This window comes from Peromyscus eremicus, chromosome 6 (genome assembly GCF_949786415.1).
Source record: "Peromyscus eremicus chromosome 6, PerEre_H2_v1, whole genome shotgun sequence".
Lineage (NCBI taxonomy): Eukaryota > Metazoa > Chordata > Mammalia > Rodentia > Cricetidae > Peromyscus > Peromyscus eremicus.
The window spans coordinates 83,417,653-83,435,466 of NC_081421.1; the positions used below are offsets into that span (position 1 = coordinate 83,417,653).

Sequence of the window (17,814 nt, forward strand, 5' to 3'; positions counted from 1 at the left end):
ACTCTACATGGAGCCATTTATCATTTTCTCAGTTTGACAACAATCAAAAGCAGGTGCTTCCTCTCCTGGGCAACATAGTAGAGCCCACCTTGATGGTGTAGGTATGGGAGACCTCACTCACCCTGAGGGCATGAAAGCAGGAGAACTGGCCTTGCCCCTTGTTTATTGCTGCAAGGGGTAAACTAGCCAGGAAAATGCAGGAGAGCTCACCTCCTTGGTGAGGATAGAGGAGAGCTGGCAGGCTGACCAATCCTGTAACTACCCAGACCCAGACCCAGGGTTATGAGTTGGCCCACACCAACACCCACCCGATCCGTGACCTGCAGGAGCTTGTGAAGGGCAGGATCTGCAGACACAAAGCTGCAGGGTCTCCACAACACAGGGCAATGACAGGATATCCAAGAGGAGTCCCAGTGAGGGCCCAGCATCAATAGGGTAGCAGAAACCAGAGGCCTCGGACCAGACCAATGACTCTTTGCAATGAACACTTACAGATAAAGATATGTGGAGTAAAGGGTCATACTACAGCTTCCTTTTCTCTTAAATTTTATTTTATTTTTTTTTTGGGGGGGGTATTGCAAGGGCCAAGGGTAGATATGAAAGGATGGGGAAATGAATGGGATGGAGACACATGATGTGAAAGACACAAAGAATAAATAAAAAGAAAGTGTAAAAAAGAGCAGGTGCTTTTGAAATAGTTAAGTGGGATTACATTTGAAAGTGAGCAAAAGGAATATCTGCTTGACTTTCAAAGCACTCAAACTTCTCAATCTTTGTAAGAGCAAAGGTGTTGGAGAGTGGGCTCTGTCTGGGGCTACCACGTTCTGCTTCAAGAGCTTCCTTAGGTCACTCACCTAGATGGCTGCATCTACCTTCTTCATTTGTCAGGCTCAACAGTCCCTTTTTAATGTACATTTCTTTTTTTGGTGTTTTGGTTCATTTAGAACATTTTCTCCATCAGAGAACCCTTCCCAACTTCTCCATGACAATATGAGGGTTTTCAGTATACATTTTAACTTTTCTGATTCCTTTCCTGTTTTGTTTTTGTCCTTCCCCAGGAGGTCCTAGGAAGTGACCATTTTCTGCACATTTTCGTCTTCTCTCTTGATGTCTTCATATCTCCAGTTCTCACTGCTAATAAACTAAGTAGAGAGAGAAGGAAGGCTGGAAGGAAAGAAGAAAGAAAAGGAGGGTTCACAGACCTTCCAGATAATTTGTCTGCTAGTTTTTTTTCTTGAATATTCTGTTAAGATCAGAATAGAATCTCTTCTGAACTTCAGTGTTTTTGCAATCAGTTTCTAATTATCATGGGTTGTTTCTTTCTCGTCTTTCTCAAATTAACACTTGTTTTCCACTAATCTCACGGCCGCCAGTCTAATACTCCATTATCTGTCTCCCATCGTGTCTTCCATGGTCATTGCAGTAGCATGGTATAAGAATCCTCTGGTTCCCATGTGCCTCTGTTTCATCTTATTGTGACTATGAAATTAGTTATTCTAAGGTACAAATTGTACCATATTATATTCTTATCCAATGCCATCTTATCTTTCCTCGGCTCAGTATAAGTTCTAGGGTGATAAAACTATTTTTACACCCCATTTATTATATTTTTATTTACTAGATGACTCTTTGATAAAATGTTTTTGACATATTGTCGAATACATAAGAAATATGATTGAACTTCTAAATGTAGCCTGAATTACGTTTTCCAGTTTCATCACAGTCTGTTTTTTTGAGCCTATTTTTCTTCACTCCTTTCTTTGACACCCACCTTCCAATAAACTAATTTAATCATGTTCTCCAAATATATTGCATAGATGCCTTCAATTATCTCTTTTGAGAATTCTCAGAATAATTACCTTGTCCTAGATTTTTGCCTACTGAATTATTTTACCTAAAATTCTAATGTCTAATTTCATTAATATTATCAGAAAACTACAGCTCATTTTTGCTGTTACATCTATTGAAAGCATTTTCCTAAGTGCTTTCTACCTATGACTCATTTACAGTTTGCCTCCACCCTGTGACAGCACTGCAGATTCTGCCTGTCTTATAGGCGAGGACGTACAGCTAGAAGGACAGCAATTGAATTGTCACATTGTGCTAACCTCTCTGTTCCCACAGCCTTCACAGGCATGACATGCTCCTCTGCAGTCAGCATGTGTAGTATGTATTGCTCGTTTCCTTGCCAGGTTGTGGAATTTTTCACATACATCAACCTTGTTCAAAAGAAGAGAAGACATATTACCCTTGATACTGCACATAGGCAGCCTCCATTGAACAAAGATGCAAACAACAATTATTAAAGAACCACCCTATTTACAAAGGACCTCACATAGACCAAAACATACACATTTTGCCCTGCTGAGCTAATCAATGCACAGAGCTCACCTATTCAAGGCTTGATATAAACACAAACATAAAATCCACTTGATAAAAATATATTTTCTGAGCACTGGTAGGCATAAAATAAGGACACCTCTTTATTTATGTAAATAATTAAAAATAAATGCCAGGCTTACCTGATTCCTATTCTTTTAAGTCATTTTAATGATATATGAAATACAAAAGATGACTGCCAAAGGTCCCTTAGGAGAGAAGGCAGCAACACTACATGGAAGGATGATCATGCTGGGGCAGACTTGAAAGGAGTTGGCATTTATACAAAATGCAATTTACTCTGACAGTAATTTTCTGAATTTCTCTGGTTATTATTGAAGATCTATGTGTATTTGAATAAGAATGCTTCTTCTTTCCTCTGTAGCCAGCCGCTCTGTTTGATCCTGTGGTGAAGTCACCATCCTGTGTTAATGGCTTCACAGTTTGTTCTTGGAGGAGAAAAATTATTATGATGTCACAGATCTGTCATTTTGACTTCACTGCTGGGTCAGGCTGAGGGAGAAAATGGGTTGTGAGGGATAAAATCTTTCAGGCAGAAACTTTTTTTCCCCCTCTCATTGTAACAAGAAGGAGATGGTGTTAGGACCGGTAGGTACTTAAAGTCAAATAGATGAAAGGGTTTGTGGCTTTCAGTGTTCGCAAATATCACTTTAGAAATAACCCACCCGAAATTCTCCCACTTTTAATGATGCAGGGATAACTCTCTCCACATGCAGGCCAGTCCTTCTCATCACATTTTTACATGCACCAGAAAAGGCTCAGTTTCAAAACTGACTTTTCTTTTTTGGAATTGTGGGTTTTTGTTTCTTTGTTTTCAAACTTTGTAACTGTTTTAGGAAACACAACAGAATAACATCCATCATCATTATCAAAGTGTTAAATGTTGAATCACTTTTTAAATGAGTACAGGTGAACTTCAGGTTTAAAATTGCAGAGTGGAGGTAGTTTTTTTTTTAAATCTATCAAAAGTCATGAAATGAAGGTATCATAACTTCTAGGTAAAAGGAAACAAAGAAATAGTAAAAAATGTCAAACCATGAACTATTTACATATCCTCCAAATGAAATCTGGGCCCAAACAGGGCAGGATGCTGAGAGATGATGCATGCCTCCCTGAACATTAATGTGTATAGATTTTTCCAAAAGCAAATGTTATAGTCTGGAAAGTCATATACAATGGTTCTTTGATTAAAAGTAGCAGGATCCAGGGGATACAGTGGCTGCTGAAAAGAATAGACTCTCTTCGTAGGTTGCTAATAGCATGGAATTGTAGGGGAGGTGGCACTGATGTGGGGACCAAATGGATGTTTCCTGTTGTTATTGACAACAGCCTTACTTCCTGCCTGGGGGCAGTAGTACTGGGAGTTTCAAGCTAGGGAGATGTCCTGTGAGTCGAAGTGATTGCCTGAACACCAAGAACAGGCCTGAGTACAGGGAAATGGGAGCAATTAATTTGGTGTTAGGTTGTTGACATCATAAATAAGCAGCCTCTGGAATTCCCTCTTTGGTCTCCTTATGCCCACTCCATTTGACTTTTCAGGAGGTAGCTAGTCCTATTTATATTTGAGTAAAAGCTAGAGGACAGCAAATAAACTATGAGAAAAATAGAGAAGTTAATCCCAAGTCTTAAAAGGATAGCTAAGAAACATATAGCCTATGAAAATATAGTCCCTTTAAATACAGAAAGAATTTACATTGGTAATATTTTTCTGTTTTCAAAGAAGTCAGAAAAGAAATATAATAGCTTAAATAATATAATATTTCCACACATCATAAGTGAAAACTCAAACTAAGATGTTAGTACCCGGCAAGATAAAAAGGACAAATGAAATATATTGCAAGTGAAGCCATAGTATAAAGCAATTTAAAATATAATTAAAGTGACTAAAAGCGTAGTTACAGATATGATGAACAGTGGAGAAAATATACAAAATTAAGTGGAAATATCAAAGATGCAAAAATAAGATGATTGGGAATGTGAAAGAAATTTACTCATACATATTAGATGTTCCTGAAAAAGAGAACAATGAGGCAAAAAGGAAAAGAAGCAATAAAATAACCCTATCAAAAGGAAGACCATATTTATAGCTCAAAAAGACGTCTTCTATCTTTACAAATCATGATACAAAACCGTCAATGTCCACCTGGGTAAAAATGACTAATTTCAATAAAGAATCGTACAAACACCGGAATAATATAAGTTAACAATCAGACTTTCCACCACAAACTTTGAAAGAGAAATCCAGGCCAGGAGACAGTTGCAATCCTGCTGTTATGGTCTGCTGAGGAGGACACCATCTCCCATGCTGCTCTGTCTAGCTGTGGTGTGTTGTACATATAGAAAGTAACTGGCCGAACCCCCATACACAAAAGAACTTAGATAACGTAAAAAAAAAAAAAAAAAAAAACATACGAATTTACTATTAGCATTTGTTTATAAAATATTTCCATCATGTGAGTTCCATATATCTATACTGAGTTCTCCGCTCATGTTTGTTCCCCGTTGTCATATCTCTCCCTACTTCCCATTTGTCTCCTTCCCCTAATATCCCCATTCTGCTTTTATTCCATTTATAAACATATACATGCACATATACACACACACAATACACACACAGAAACACACACAGACACACACATACACACAGACACACACATATACACACATATACACACAGATACACACACATACACACACACACACACACACACACACGTACACACACACATACAGATACATAACTCACAGTGAACTTGAAGTTAATGAAAAGATTTCTACTTTTAAAATATCTCATTGTATATTTACTGAAATAAGCTATTTCAAGAACTGTTTACTGAAACAGTTATGTAATTAATGTTCTCTTTATATTTTCGCCTTTTATGCTCAATTCAAAACACAAATTAAATTAATATTTGTGTTAAAATAATTTATAAGGTGTGATTGCATTCTTCCCAAGTTTTCATTGAAAGCATTTGTAAGATATGTGTATCTAACCATCAAGGAATAGTTCAATAGGCTGTTTCGACAAGTTCTCTGGCACAGGCCTTTCTATCCTTACAATTTTCATCCACGTTCAGTCAAAGGAAAAGACTTAAATTACATTTTCTAGAATTAATGATTATTTCTAGCCTGGGAGATTGAGGGTGATATTTTACTATTTGTTTCCATCATTGTTTGACCTTTTCTTTTTAATTATGATTTTTCTTTAAACCCACAATGAAGGGTGTAGAAAACGGCAGGAGAATATGTCATCTCTATTTTTCAAATATGTAGAAAGGAAAGCAGATTGTTCAGTTTGAATAAACAGTCCTGCGACGCTGGTGAATGCACACAGTACAACTTGAGAGGTTCTGCACCTTGTTTTGCTAACCTTCTTACCCCGTTCACCCTGTCTTGGTGACTTTCTGGGTCCCATTTCCAGACTCCAGATTTAGAAGTAGCTCTCTTTCCTCAAGCACAGATTTCAGCCACTTAATTAGCAGGTTTTGTTCTCTGCCGTGGGATTGCTATACAACAAAAGTCTTCTAGAACATTTGTTTTCATTTGTAAGGTCATCAACCTTTTCAATTCTCCCTACTTTTGAGCTCTAGTTTTTCTTGTTCAGCTTTTTACTGCATTTATTTACTTTAAATATGTTCTGCCATAATTTAAATATTCAGGCTTAAGTACCATTGTCTCCTTAAACCAGTGCAATTTTGTACACACAAATACACACACACACACACACACTTTACAGCAATACTGGTGCAATTGTTGGCCTTTCAAACTATTACTTTCATTAAAAATCATTAATTGGCCGGGCGGTGGTGGCACACGCCTTTAATCCCAGCACTCGGGAGGCAGAGGCAGGCGGATCTCTGTGAGTTCAAGGCCAGCCTGGTCTCCAAAGCGAGTTCCAGGAAAGGCGCAAAGCTACACAGAGAAACCCTGTCTTGAAAAACCAAAAAAAAAAAAATAAATAAAAAAAAAAATCATTAATTGCTGAGTGTTTCAAATGGAGTTATTGCTCTTAACTCTTGTTAGTCCCCTGCCCCTTAATTCTTTTTGGGGGGTCAGAGATAAGAGCCTGAAAGATCAGAGAAGCAGAGAAGCCACCAGTCCTCCCTACCTGCTCTGTCCCTTTCTCCAGACCGAGAGCCAGCTCCCTTTCTGCCCCACCTTACTACTTCCTGTCCTATCTGTCCTCAGTCCTCCAAAACCTCTGTGGTTAATTTTGGTCACCTAGTGGCTAACTCCGCCCTCTGACTCCAAGCTAGCTTTATTTGTCAGAACACGATAAAATTATCATACAACACTTCAGGCTTGTGGGTCTTGAGTGCTCATATATTTTAATGCCCCCCCCCCCCGACAGCTAATTGCTTCCTGGGTAATATATAGATCCAGAGTAAATTGGTGTAATATTAATCTATACCCTGACTTTGCCGTCCGAGTACTTCTGAGAGGCTGTAAGTGCGCTCGTCTTTATTATTATTATTATTATTATTATTATTATTATTATTATTATTACTAGTAAGAGATTTTCTATTCATTTTACATACTAACCAGAGATTCCCATCGCCTCCCTCCTCTCGCCCCCAGTCTTCTCTCCCAATCCCCCTCCCATTCCCACCTCCTCCAAGGCAAGGTCCCCCATGGGGAGTCAGCAGAGCCTGGTAGGTTCAGCTGAGGCAGGTCCAGGTCCCTCCTCCTTGCACCAAGGCTACACGAAGTGTCCCACCACAGGCACTAGGTTCCAAAAAGCCGGCTCATACACTAGGGACAGGTCCTGGTCCCACTGCCTGGAGGCCCCCCAAACAGTTCAAACTAAACAACTGTCTCATCTATCCAGAGGGCCTAGTCCAGTACCATGGGGTCTCCTCAGCTATTGGTCCACAATTCATGCATTTCCACTAGTTTGGCTGGTTGTCTCCGTACATTTTCCCATCATGATCTGGATGTCCCTTGCTCATAGAATCCCTCCTCTCTCTCATTGATTGGACTCCTGGAGCTCGACCTGGCACCCAGCCATGGCTCTCTGCATTTGCTTCCATCAGTCACTGGATGAGGGCTCTATGATGACAGTGAGGGTATTCAGCCATCTGATCACCAGTGTAGGTCAGCTCAGGCACCTTCTCGACTATTGCCTTGTGGATTCCTGGGAACTTCCCTAGCACCCTGCCTCTTCCTATTCCCATGACGTCTCCATTTATCATGACATCTCCTTCCTTGCTCTCCCAATCTGTCCCTGTTCCAGCTTGAATCTCCTGTTCTCCTATGTTCCCATCCCCCATCCCTTGCCCTCCATTACCCCCAACCCCAACCCCAGTTTGCTCATGTAGATCTCACCTATTTCTCCTTCCCTGCCCTTAATTCTAAGCTGTCAATAATTTGTGGTTATTTGTTCCCTTTTCCCCCTAAACTTCTGTCGGAGTCACCAACATTTATCTTGCAACTGGTCTGAGAGCAGACACCTTTAGAATTCGTCCTACTTATTCTCCAAGTAATATTGAATACCGTTGACAACTGCTGTGCCAGGAATAAACCTTTCCTTACTCCCACACCACATCTGTTCTCATTTTATGCTTACACTTCCGTTCTGTCTTCTGTACCTCCACATCTTCTACACTCAGCTTCCCATTATCACAGGTGTTCAAGGCCATTTACTCTAGTCTCCTATTGTAAATTATCTTGCTAGTGGGTGGCATCCATGTCTATGACAGTCTGCTAGGGGTTTTCACTGTTAAACCCAGCATCCCTGCTATTGCTTTGACTGATAGATCCATGTTTCTACCTTCCTACTTAACACTTCCATGTAGCTTGAGTTTTCCTGCCTGGCCCACAGTCAGGGCAAATCTCTCTCACCTGCCAGTCCCACAGCCGCTCAAACCCGACCAAGTAAACACAGAGACTTATATTGGTTACAAACTGTATGGCCGTGGCAGGCTTCTTGCTAACTGTTCTTATATCTTAAATTAATCCATTTCCATTAATCTATACCTTGCCACATGGCTCGTGGCTTACCGGGATCTTCCCATGCTGCTTGTCATGGTGGCGGCTGGCAGTGTCTCTCTGACTCAGCCTTCCACTTCCCAGAATTCTCTTCTCTGCTTGTCCCGCCTATCCTTCCTGCCTGGCTACTGGCCAATCAGTGTTTTATTTACTAACCAATCAGAGCAACACATTTGACATACAGAACATCCCACAGCACTTCCAGGTGAATATCTCAAAGACACATCAAAGCCAAACTTGTCTAGGAACTAACTCTGGATTCTTCCTTCTATATCCGTCTTCCCTCTAAATCAAGTCTTCCCTCACCTTGGAACACTGTTTCAATCATTTACTTTCTGAGCTTCACCTCCTCAGTGATGCCCTTGAGTTAGTCTACTAAACAAATTAATGTTGTTCCATATAAGGTTAGTCCTTTCTGTCTACTTCATTGGTAGTTAACGGTTTTTAACTGCTTATATTTTGCTTATAATCAATACATTTTTGTTTAAATAAATTCAAATTCCCCCAATCATGTATGTTTACATATCCAAGATTATATATACATTTACATAGAATGTTTACCTATAAATAAATAATTGTGTAATTAAATATTGCACATTATAGTAATATAATGTATCTATGAAGATGGTAAGGTTCAAATGAACTCTCATGGCTTTGCATAACATGTGGTAAGTAAACTAAAATAATACATTTAAAAATAAATGAAGAGAAGTTTGAATATGCCTTTTAACATCCAGCCATAAGCAAACACCTTTGAAATAAATTGTCATTCAATGCTTTATCCATTATAAACCTCATTCAAAATTTGATTGCTATCCTTCCAACCCATTCTTTTTTATCTTGTGTAGTAGTTTTTATTAATTCTTTGAAAGTGTCATATATATATATATATTATAGACACACACATATATTTTATACATACATACCATACATATACATGTATATAATATATCTTGAATATATCCACATCTACTTTTCCATTCCAACTTCCTCTGGGTCATAGACACCCCCAATACATCTTCTAAATTTCATATTTTTTCTTTTTTCATAAATAACGCACCAAGCCCGATTAGTACTGTCCACATGCACATTGATATTGGGGCTTCCACTGGGGCATGAACCATCTACCAGAGTCTACATCCCTAAAGACAAGTAACTTCATCCTCCATTAACAATCAAGTAAAAACAGTTTCTCTGCTAGCTATGAAGTCTCTGCCGCCTTCTCCCTCCACTTTATACTGGGATTGTAATTGGCTTGGTTTTGTGCAGGACTTGCACAATAATTGTAGAATTTCTGTGAGCTCATGTGTGCAAAAGCCATGTCACGTCTGGAGGGCGGAATTTCACAGCACTCCTTCCTGTCCTCTTGCTATAACATCCTTTCAGTCCCCTCTTGCATAATGTTCCCTAGGACTTGGAGTGGGGAGATTGATAGAGGCATCACTTGTCTTCAGCGCTTTGAAATGTCTGAATTAACTACTTCCCAGTGCAAAGAGAAACTTCTCTGACTAAGGTGGAGAGCAATAAAAGTCTATGAATTGTGCTAAATGAACACAGACATTTGAAAACAGTTTGACAATATGACCATTTAAGTAAAAATAATAACGGATTCCATCTTAGGGTGTATGATTCCCTTAGCCATGTGTTTTTCATCAGGTTTACAGTACTGTGTATGAATTCCCGCTTATGGACCAGGTCTTAAACCCAATCAGAAAGTGGTTGGTTAGCCTTATAATGGCCATTGTACCAGTGAGTATGCCATTCCTGATATTTCTACACTGTGCCATGCAGGGGTAACCTGGGTAAGACCACGGATGCCTTTTCTCACCCACTAGCCTGCTTACCACCTTTCAGCCCTGTGAAAGGTAGCCAGCAAAGAGAGTTTCCTGGTCAGCTTGGGAATGATTTTTCTATTTCTTACAACCAGTATGGGTGTTATCTTCATCAACAAGGTCTCATCACTTATTTATGGTGGGCAAGCAGAAGCAATAGCAACACCTTGCTCTTTCTGTGTCTCTAGGGCCCTCTCTGACCAGTAACACATAAGAAGAAAACCCATGGTCGGCGCTGAGGTTTTCATTTGAAATCCCACATCTACTGCATTTGTCTGTGACTTCTTTATATATCCTACTTTTTAACCTACACCGATTTCTTTCTTTCCCTTTATCTCTTGCTCCACCCCAGCTTTTCAGTTAAATATGAAAATTCTACTTTGTTCCCTTTATATCCCATGTAAAACTACTTCAATATTTCCAGTTAATTATGAAGCAAAATGCACATTTCTTGGCTTAAAACAGTTTCTGTTTCTTGATTGTGTCCGTAAGTTGGCCTTGTAGCTTATTATCTTGGTTCTTTCTGCTTTTCCTATTGACAGCTCACTTCAACTTTAACTTTCTAGGCAAGGTCTTACCATAGCCCAGATGGTTTTGAACTCATGATTCTCTTGCTTTGATTTTTTGGGTACTGGGACCTTAGGCATGTGCCATTACACCTGGCTGGAATATACCCCTTACATCCTGTCAGCATCCATGTATATGGTACTTTCACATACCATTCTACATGCAATGAGGCTTTCCCCAAAAGCTGAGGTAAAAAGCTAGCTCCTGTGAAATATTGCCCAATCCCACATCCAAAAATATGGTTCCCCTCAGCGACTACCACACATAATATATAATACGTTAATTCTGATATTTGAACAAGAAATTTAACAATTTTCCAAAAGAACATGTATATTTCTACATATGGTGTGTGTGTGTGTGTGTGTGTGTGTGTGTGTGTGTGTGTGTGTGTATGTGTGTGTTGATGCAGATTGTCACTTAGACTTCATGTTTCTCCAGGTTAGGCACATTGTCTTTAGCTATATTTCTGAGTGCTAGAAGAACAATTGTTGTCAACACACAGTCACTTTTAAGAACAGAAGAATAAAAAACAAAATTAGAGATGAAGGAAGAGCCATGATTATGATGGCATATGTTAAAAAATGTCATTATGAGTAGTAACAATAGGATCTTTTTATAAGCAAAAGATGGATTTTCAAATAAAGTTTCTTGTTAATCATCTCTTTAAATGTCATGGGAAAGAGTTCAGCATCAATAAGGTAACTGAATTAACTGCTCTCCAAATTTATAAAACAGAAATTTTCTTTGGTCAAAAATAATATTTTTCTTTATTTTCTTGTTTGCTTTATATTTTGAAGAAGGGAGATTTTTAAATAAGAAAAAAGAGTTTTAAAACTACAGTTGGAAACTGAAGAACACATTTCAGAAGCCCAGAAAAAGTATGAGTCTAGATTCATGCTCAGATATCCAAAAAGCCTTTAAACTGGTGTTACTGTATAAATAGGATTGAATATGAGCTACAGATACTATGTTTTGAGAATGGGAGAAAAAGAAGAAAGGAAAGGAAGGAGCAAGGAAGGAGGGAAGGCGAGAGGGAGAGATGAGGGTGGAGAGGGGGAGGTAGATGGAGAGGGAAAGGGTCAAGGATAGGGAGAGAGATATTTCAACTAATGTTTAGACCAGTATCATAAAATTAAACAACTCTAATAAAAATGTTTTAGGAATACATAAAATTCAGTTATTTTTGTTTAAATCCAACCAGTTCAAGAAAATGTGGCCCCTTTCAAGTTGACCTCATTAATTTTATGACCTTTGGTTGGCACATAGCACCCCAACTGTGCAGATTAGTTTCTACCTTTGAAACCCACTAACATCATATATCTCTGAAGATTTAAAACAAAAAATACAGCATAGAACTCTGAACTTGTGTAATTAAAATCCAAGCATTTGTTCAATTGCTCTTTCATGCAACCTACAAACAACAGTTTTAAAACCTTGTAAAAATAAGTGTAAGTTGGAGCAATCATTAAGCACCCCTTCCCTGCAGATGTCTATTCGTAAAGACTATGGATGGGAAACGTATGTTTTTTGTATGATTGCTGAGGAGGAATGTGTGTTTCTCTCTGCCTATGACCTTGGCATGAACACACAGTAACAACTCTCTCAAAATTCAAGCTTAGTCAGTATGAATTAATATCCTTGAATTTCCTCTATGCAAAAGTTGGTCATCTCTGCTACACTAGTTTGGCAGAGCAATAATTATTAGATATTCATTGCCATCCACCAAGGATTTTTCCAAGTTGGACTAATACTGCAGATTGCAGAGCTTCATTACAGACGCATGGAAAGTTTCCTGTCTTTATATACATTTTGGCTTTCATGTTTCTTCTTCAATAGACAGTTCTGGTTTCTATATAATATTTATACAAGTGAATGTTTTAATTGACTATTTTGCATTCAGTTCTTAAAACATGTTCTCAGGAAAACCAATTTAACAAAAGGCAGACTTCTGCATTCTAGTAGCAGACAATTTGCAAGACAGCTTTTTGCCGTTTATTTGTGGAATTAATTTAGATATTTTTGCTTATTATATGGTGAATGTAAATGTAGGGACTAAAATATGTAAACATCATTTATGATTTGAAGTTTAAAAAGTTTGGGAGACACTCTGCTTTATCTTCCTTAAAAAGAATTCCATTCCACTGAACAGTGCATTCCTAACAATCATAAGAAGCACTATCTGCCTTCTTGGATTTACCCCCTAGGGATGGGTTTTGCAGTACATGAATGATTCCAGAAGTCAGCAATAAGGTTTGTTGCGTATAGGGTAGTGATGTAAAGATTCAACCTTTAAGCCATGGCTTTGGATGATGTATATATCAATGTCAGATTATTTTCTGCCAACAACTATATTACTAGAACTCCAACTTTCTCTTCCAGATCTGCACCCTGTGATAAAACTCTCCAGATTTATATGGAAACCTTAGATGACGGAGCAAAACCATCACACTGAGTTTACAGATGTGTAGGGCGGTAACCTAGAATTATGATCTCATGAAGATGTAAGGAGCTTTCATTTTATAAGAACTCCAAGTGAAATAGGTAATTAAAACATAACTAAATGCACTTCACACTAGTCAACAGAAAGGAAGAAATCTAGGCACACACATTCAAATAAACTAAAGGTGGGGTTTTCATGATTCAGCAAAATGCTGTTGTTTAACAAAAAGAAAACCTATCTACATCATCAAATTTGCAAAACATCAGTTAAACACTGAATGGATTCTGATATTTATATTTCTACTTAAAATCCAGATGATTTGTGACAGTGCTATAATATTAATGAGTTTGCAAATGAATAATGATTGGGATAAGTCAGTCCTTTGGATATTGTTTATTGGACATCTGTGATCTTCACCAATTTAAAAATTGTCACATATACAGAATGGCAGAAAATCTTTGCAAGTTATAAATCCGATGAAGGATTAGTACCTAGAATATATAACGAACTTAGAATGCTAAACATAAGAAATCAAACACTCCAGTCAATAAATGTTCTAAGGAAATGAAGAGATAGCACTCAATGACAAAATATAAGATGCTAAGAAAATGCAGTAAAGTGGTCTGTCTCTTCAGGAATCTAAGAAATGCAAATCAAAGATATATTGAGATTCCATCTCACCTTGCCAGAACAACAGTCATTAGGAAAAGAAATAAGAATAAGTTCTGGTGAGGAAATGGACAAAAAGGAGCTGTATATACTATACAGATGCAAACTATTCTTACCACTACTAAAGTCTTAATGGAGGTTTTCAGAAAACTACATTAAATGGCATGTAAAACAATAATATAACCTATGTACCTCTTTATGCTTTGGATTCTCTCTAGATTACTTTTACTCAGTACTTTGTAAATGCTATAGAGGTAATTGTTTCGATCAGTTACCAGATGAATGCTCTATGATGACAGTTTGAATATTCACCAATCTGATAACTGGGGTAGGCCAGTTAAGGTGCAGAGATCCACAGCCAAGCACCAGGCCGAGCTCTGGGAGTCCAGTTGAAAAGAGGGAAGAGGGATTATATGAGCAAGTGGGAGTCAAGATCATGATGGGGAAATCTACAGAGACAACTGAACCAGCCTCGTAGGAACTCATGAACTTTAGACTGAGAGCTGTGGAACCTGCATGGGACCCGACTAGGCCCTCTGCAAACGGGAGACAGTTGTGTAGCTTGGTCTGTTTGAGGGGCCCCTGGCAGTGGGATCAGGATCTATCCTTGGTGTGTGAGCTGGCTTTCTGGAGCCCATTACCTATGGTGGGATGCCTTGCCTACCTTTGATGCAGGGGAGAGGGAGGGACTTGGTCCTGCCTCAACTGAATATATCAGGCTTTGCTAATTCCCCATGGGAGGCCTTACCTTTTTGGAGGAGGGGATGGGGGGTGGGTCAAGGGGTAGAAGGTTAGGGGAGAGCAGGAGGAAGAATGAGAGGGGATCTGTAGTTGGTATGTAAAATGAATAATTTTTTAAATAAATAAAAGAGAAGTAATAGTTATAATATTGTTTATGTAATCATTCAATAAAATGTCTACATGTGTCTAACAAGTGAGTTTTTTCTGAATACTTTCTATTTTCATGTAGTTGTTATGATTCCATTTTAGTCACAGATTTCTGTCCTGTGGGGTCAAACATGGCATGGGATAGTCAGATTAATTAATCTGTAGAGAAACAAAGAAACACATCAGCTATCTAAACTTTTCACATAGCTATATTGCAATAGGTAACTGCATATTACACATAGGCAGGCACATACATACATAAATTATATTTTATAATATGCATATATGCATACAGGAAAATAATATCAAATTGGTTTCTTTATATTTGAAGCTATGGCAATATTACCAGCCAAGGATGGGAGCAAATGGTAGCATAAAAGATTCTAAAGATTTATGTTTTGATACGGTCATAGTCAGTTTTCCTTAATTTGACATAAATGTAAAAATACCTGAGAAGAAGGAAAGGAATTTCCTTCATCAGACTGGCCTGTAGGCATGTTTATGGAGTGTCTTCGTGATTGCTGATTGATGGAGGAAGACCCAGAATGAGTGGTGCCATTCCTGAACTGGTGGGACTGTCATGTTTAAGAAAGTAGCTGAGATTGAGCCTTGGAGCAAGTCAGTTAATAGTGTTCCTTGTTTCAGCTCCTCCCTCTTGCGTTAAGTTCCTCCCTTGGCTTTCCTATATGATAGACTGTGATCTGTATGCCAAATAAACCTTTTCCTTCCCCACGTGGCTTACAGTCATGATGTTTATTATGGCAACTGAAAACAGCTGGACAAGAAATGGGTCAAAACAACATTCAAAATAAAGTTCATTTTTACAGCTTATGAAACTGTACCCAGAATCTGAGGGGCCTTTCTCTAAAAACCAAAGTGACTTATGAAGGTTCTTTGCTTTAAAAACTTTTAAACTGAAATATAGAAAAAGTAGAAAATCATTTGAAAGATGCTTAATTAATCACCCCTACATCTGGCCAAAATGCCAAAGCCATACCCAAAGTGTATTGCTAAGTGTCTGGTAAGAGATTGCCATTTCTTTGACTAGTGGTATGCCAGTGATACAATAAGTAGACCATTTAAAACCATGTAAGGATGAGTGGTCGCTTTGTGAGTTTTGTTTATTTCTTCCTGTTCTTTCTTTCTCCTCCATCTGTTCCTAAGAATCCAGGTCTATCCTACTCTTAGAACAATCTGAAGCCTTTCCTGGCTATCAAAGTGATTTTTCCTAAATGGATATAGGATCTTGTACAAAGTTTCGTCCTTACTCTGTGTCCATCAAAGACCTTGGGAGATTTTTGGAGTCCAGCCGAGACCCTTAATACAGCTCCTCATGTTGTAGTGACCACCAATCATAAAATTATTTTTGTAACTACTTCATAAGTAATTTTGCTACTGTTATAAATCATAATGTAAATATCTGTTATGCAGGATAGCTGATCTGTGACCCCTGTGAAAAGGTCATTTGGCACCCCTGAATGGGTCATGACCCACAGGTTGAGAACCACTGTTTGAAAGGATTTGTTCCTTATGTCATAATACATTTTCACATCCAGCATTCTTTCCCTTCCTTACTCCAGAGCTTAAATGTGATACTTCTCATATCCTACCACATTACTTTAGTATTCCAGAGCAAGCAAAAAGCTGATTTTACTGGCTGGTCCTGATTTTGCTAGTTTTTTTCTGTTTTAATTAAATTTATTTGTTTAATTTTTGAGATTATAATACAGTTACAAAATTTCTCCCCTTTTCTCCCTCCAAATCCACTAAAACAACCATTCCCACTCTCTTTCAAATTCACGGCCTTTTGTTCACTAATTGTTATTGCATGCTTATATGTATATATACACATATATCAATGTAACATTTTCAGCTCATATAATGTTATTTTATGTATGTTTCCATGTCTGACCATTTGACACTGGATGCCAGTTGGTGTGCTCTCCCCTGAGAAAGCCCACTTCTTTTCCCTGTTTCATCCATTTGACATTGGTTGCCTGTAGTTATTTTGTGGAGAGGTGAGGCCTCATGGGCTTCTCCCTATCAACTTTGACATGTCCATTGGTGTCACCCTTGTTCAGGTTGTATTTGTCAGTCATGTTGGCGAGATTTTGTAGTTGTAGCTTCTGATATTTCTAGGAGACACAATCTCCCAACAAACTCCCTGATCCTCTGGCTGTTATTTTTCTACCCCCTCTTGTACAATGTTCCCTGAACCTTAGGTGTAGAAATGTTTTGTAGAAATATCCATTGTGACTGGGCTCCACTACTCAGTGGTAGTGAAGTCAAGGTGACACGAGGACAATCTACAGCCACTAATTTACTAAACCAACATAATCCCTAACAGCAATTTATAAACACTTGTCCCTTATACCCACAGACAAGTGTGGTCATCACCACTCATTGAGGAAACTTCTCTTTGCCATAGACAAGGAGAATGCTACAGAAAACCACAAACAATCAAAATGCAGTTTTGGTAATTTTCAGCTTCCAATTTTCATGTTGGTCCTTTAGGAGTATTTTTGCTTAGGTTCTGGGATCAATGATGTCTTTTTACATATTCTCACTTACTATAAGCATCTTCCATAGCACTTACCAGGTTGGTGATTAAATAGTTATCTGTATAATTATACTTTTATTTCCTCCACTAAACTGAGTTCATTAAGAGCTACTTGTCTTCTTTCCTTTTTACATAGGATGAATTGAGGGCTCCCTGTGTGACTGGTTAGCATCATTACTCAGATCACACTGCTGCATCTTTTGCTGCTTGTCCATGTCCTCCACTGCAAAGTCACCTTCTTGAAGGAAAAGACCAGCCACATTTTAACCATTACTTTAGTAAAATATTTGAAATTCTGTTCAATAACCATTTTTTTTTCCCAAGACAGGGTTTCTCCATGTAGTTTTGGTTCCTGTCCTGAAACTTGCTCTGTAGACCAGGCTGGCCTTGAATTCACAGAGATCCACCTGGCTCTGCCTCCCGAGTTCTGAGATTAAAGGCATGTGCCACCACCGCCCGGCCTCAATAAC

The 17,814-nt window shown here is 38.4% G+C and overlaps 2 long non-coding RNA genes across 2 annotated transcripts in view; both read right to left on the minus strand.

Moving 5' to 3' along the window:
- Positions 1–571: 571 nt before the first annotated feature.
- Positions 572–2,823, minus strand: LOC131912654 (uncharacterized). The gene is made up of 3 exons (XR_009379663.1): positions 2,523–2,823; positions 2,109–2,219; positions 572–1,164 (listed from the first exon to the last, which is right to left on the minus strand). It is a non-coding gene; the product is annotated as an uncharacterized LOC131912654 (long non-coding RNA).
- Positions 2,824–3,736: 913 nt separating this feature from the next.
- LOC131912655 (uncharacterized) overlaps positions 3,737–17,814 on the minus strand; it is a 98,200-nt gene continuing 84,122 nt past the window's right edge. The window contains exon 5 of the long non-coding RNA XR_009379665.1: positions 3,737–3,823. This is a non-coding gene — a long non-coding RNA (uncharacterized LOC131912655). The remainder of the gene's footprint in view (positions 3,824–17,814) is intronic.